Source organism: Pocillopora damicornis, chromosome 5 (assembly GCF_964200805.1).
Source record: "Pocillopora damicornis chromosome 5, jaPocDami1.2, whole genome shotgun sequence".
NCBI lineage: Eukaryota > Metazoa > Cnidaria > Anthozoa > Scleractinia > Pocilloporidae > Pocillopora > Pocillopora damicornis.
This window is the reverse complement of record NC_142674.1, coordinates 11,793,789-11,798,118: the sequence shown is the minus strand read 5'-3', so window position 1 is coordinate 11,798,118 and position 4,330 is coordinate 11,793,789.

Here is a 4,330-nt window from a genome sequence, read left to right as displayed (position 1 = left end):
TTAAGGTATGACTGGCAGTTATCTTAGTTTTGATTCGCATGTCCAATACACCCAATCTGACTCATGAGACAAGTCATTCCATTTGAGTCAGGTTGAGGATTATTATTGAGCGTCTTGAAAATCGACTTGTAGTAGGACATTTCCCCCTTAAGAGGCACGGTTTATTCAGATTTCCAGTATCACAAGATGACTTAACCACTAATTAACTTCTGGTGGGTCGATTTGTGAACGACTCAATCCAATTTGGATGTATTGGACAACCCTCAACATTTAATAATTAAAGATAAGTTATAATAAAAAATAAATAAAAAAATAATTTAAAAAGAAAATTTTTCCCAATTTCTCGTAAAATACAAGAGTAATTTCACCACGTGCTTGAAGTGAATCTTACATTTGTATCTTCTAAATTTAACTATGCGGTATGTTTTAAAGCACTTTAAGCAATTCACCTCCTACAGCGGTCATTCTTTTATTTTCTTCTGCTGAGCTGGTCCACCTGCACCAATTCCTGCTGGCTCTTCTGGATGATAATCTTCCATGACTTCAAGGGACATAAATCCATCCATTTCGCCCGCAAAGAACGAAGAATCGTCCAATTCTACTGGTTCCCATTTTCGCTTCTTCCCTTTCGAATTCTTCTCTGACATTATGGAGCAATGAACAAAGAGCTTTAATTGAGAAACTGAATCTAAACGTTTTTTTTAAATAACAAACAACCGTTTTGGTTTATCCCTTGAGAATTTCTATCACGTCGTCCGCCATTATGGATTACCCACCAGAGAAGGACTGGATAAGAATTTGTACTGCGCGCATATTCAAACGAGAGTCATGCGCTGATTTATTGCTACATGACTTTTCTCCCTTCGCCGAGTTAGCTGAAACCTTTGTGAAACGTGAATGAAAAGACTAACATGGCGAAAGAACACCGTACATTGAAAGAGGAGTGCAGTTATATTGAGCGCTTAAACGAAAACTCGTTTCTTATCAAGAAAGGCTTTGTCCCAAACATGAAGGTAAGTGAACGCGCGCCAAAAATCAGATCGGTAGCTCAACTCCAGCTGAGTGGCGTGCGCGTCAAAATACACGTCTAACGATGTCATACTTGAGAATGTTCAAAATAAGCTATGGTCATCGAAATAAATCCCCTTACACCTGCCATATCCGTCAAAGTAATTTCCTTCTTTGAAATAAGTTTTGTCACAAAGGAAAATTGTTTCTGGGACAACTGAACCCAGGAACCTTTTCTGCCCACGTTATGATCAAATCCCCGTCCCCTGCCCCCCTCCACGTCTCTCATTTCAGAACTATTTTCTTTTATTTGTTTGTTTGTTTCGATCAGTCAATTCACGAACTACAGTCAAACCTGTCTTAGGTGGCACCGTATTGAGCACTTGCACTGTAGTAGACGCCATATTCCCGTGGGTGACTGCTTAATACAAGGTTGACTGAACTGGACAAATAAATTTTGTCCTCACTTCCTCCATCAAACCCAGATTAGATCCATTATTGTCCCCATCCCCCCTAATTTCTCACCTTTTCCCCTAGTTGCAGACTGTGGTGTTTTGCTGGAAATTGTTGATGCAAGAATGTCCTAATAAGTACTGGATTAGGATGTTCTCATTAATTAGTACCATGGACAAATTTTTACATACTGTTTCAGATTCAAGACTTGAGGTGTACATTGCAACTATTCAACTCTAAAGTTCAAACTATTCTTTTCTTTTTTTTCCTTTAAACTTTGAAGGTATCTTAGATATATAAACGAGCTGCTCGAAAAACTAATGTTTGATGAGCTGAAGCACTGGGCTGGAACTCTAGGTACAGTACTTTAAACATTTGGAATATAATACTGTTGTATTTGCTGCATTTGTCTTATTCCTTTGATACAGTTAAATTAAATTGCTCTCCAGGTATTGGTGGTTTCCTTCCTTATGTAAGGCAGATTGCAAATGTTGCAACTTTGCCTGGAATTATTGTTGTAAAAATGATCATAACTTTTTCTTGTTGAAATTACAACTTAGTTGAATTGAAACTTGTTCAATCCTGGGCCCAGTTGTTGGAAGGCTGATAAGTGCTAACCCAGGGTTAAATTTTAATCAGAGTATGTTTAATCCTTTGTTTAAATGCCTTTTAAAATAATTTACCATAGTTTTTTGGGCATCCAATCATCAAATTGCAGACTAAAGGAATTGTACATGTAGACTGAATTTCATTTGAAAGCTTTCAGATATGAAATCAGATTTCACACTGACCATTAGTTATTTAAACTCAGCTTTTAACAAACTGACCCTGTACTTTTGGGAAGCAGAGAAAGTATAAAGAGGAGATGACAGAAGAGTTTCTTGTTATACAGTTTGTGTTTCCAGAGTGTTTTTACACAAAGATTTCACTTAAAGTGGTGCCAAATAGAGCATCCAGTTAGATCCAGTTAGATCCAGTTAGATCCAGTTAGATCCAGTTATTTCATGCAAGATCTTGAGAACACATGCAAATCAGTTTTTCTGCTTTAAGCAAAAGCCCTTAGAACTGTTTTTCTAGGAGTTTTCTTAAGTTCCTGTTTATTTCCCTCAAAAAACAGGAAAACTGAAAGCCAAAAAAGGCAAATAGAATTAAAAGGCTACATACATTATTTAAACTTTATGTGCTCTTATTTACCTCATCAATGGAGTTCCTAGGCCGCTCACGCAGATCACAACACAATGACTCAGTTTAATTCTAGCCATTTTAGAAGTAACATTCCTTCACTTCTTCTTTGCTTATGGACTATAATGCTTTTACTATCACTTTGATACCTATTTTTCGATGGTAAACGCTGTTTGAACAGGAAAAGAAAGCTGTTTAAAAGTGAAATCTGAGTGGAAGGAATCGCTTTCTACCATCGGAACACCATTGAAACACCATACAAACTTGTTTTCAATACCTCTAAATATAGTGCTGCAACCCTGTCAACCCAATTCTTCACAGCACCCTTGCAACTCAGGTATCAAAGTGATGTCAAATTGTTGGCGTGACTGAAAACCCTGTTTCAACGGGAAAAGAAAGCTGTTTTAACAGTGAAATCTGACAAGTAAGAATCATTTTCCACCATACAGTAAATGAAAAATGAAAATGATAATCGTTATGATTTGCATATTTAGTTCAGGGCATGAAATTGCACCTAATACAGGTGCCAATGTGACTAAATTTTTCACTTTGGTGACTAAATCCTGAAAATCAATCACCAAATTGGTGACTAGCATGTTTCATCATAACCTTACCGAGAGATTTAGTGAATTAAAAAGATTTGCAAAGTTAATCCATGGCAAACTTCCTGGTTAAGTTTATTTTCAAATCACAGCACTTGCATTTCAATCAATGACTTGATGCCAGCTTGGACTTAGGTGAGCTTGAATGTTATTTATCATCCATCCTAGTGTTCACTTTGTAGCACTTTAAAGATCTTTTCCCTAGTTTAATTTTGGAGGGTCTATCTTGGACTGTGACAGCGTAAAAAAAGGTTTTGTTTGTCTTTGAAAATGGCGACCAACTTTTTTTGAATTGGCAACCACTTTGAAGAATTTAGGAGCCTATTGGCTATCAGAAAAAAAAATTAATTTCACGCCCTGTAGTTAGAAAGAAGTAGTCAGCTTTAGGGGTTTTTAGGGCTTTTGAATTCTGATTAGGTATTGTTTCATCATTCTTGTTCTATTATTTTATATCAGCGCTACTAGATTTGATCAAGTGGATTTGCTAGCTATCTTAGAATTTCATCTCTCTGCAGCCAAGAGGAATGTTGTGATTTACTTAAAAAAAGTATTATCTGGTCCTATCTGCTGTCTGGTGCATTGTTGAAAGTAATTAGCACATATTATTTCCTTTAATTTCGTTAGTTGAGTTCGTGTGCCACTGCACAGTAAAGATAAATCAAGAAAGCCTGCCTGTTGGTTTGTTTGTTTGCACTTCAAGAATGAATGAAGACACAAATAGTACAGAACAGAAATGAAGATGCCCCCTTTTACTTTGACATAGTTTAAAAGTACCTTGAACGATGGAAAATCCCTCTTTGAACATTAACATGATTTGAATTAATTTAAGCCATGAGTTCAACCTAGTATGGTATCTGGGATTGTGGCTTAGTCATCATTATGGGTGGCCGTCACCACCAAAAATACCAGGATGTCAAATGGATCAGTAAAAACAAAGCTGGTTTAAGGATCAGCTGCAGGACAGCATAGCTAATAAAGGAATGGCATGGTCAAATTATAGACAGTTTACTTTTCCTTCATGAAACAGAACACCCTAAACATGAATAGTTTAGCCAAATGGTAAACGGTCTAGTTGCCCATGTCGA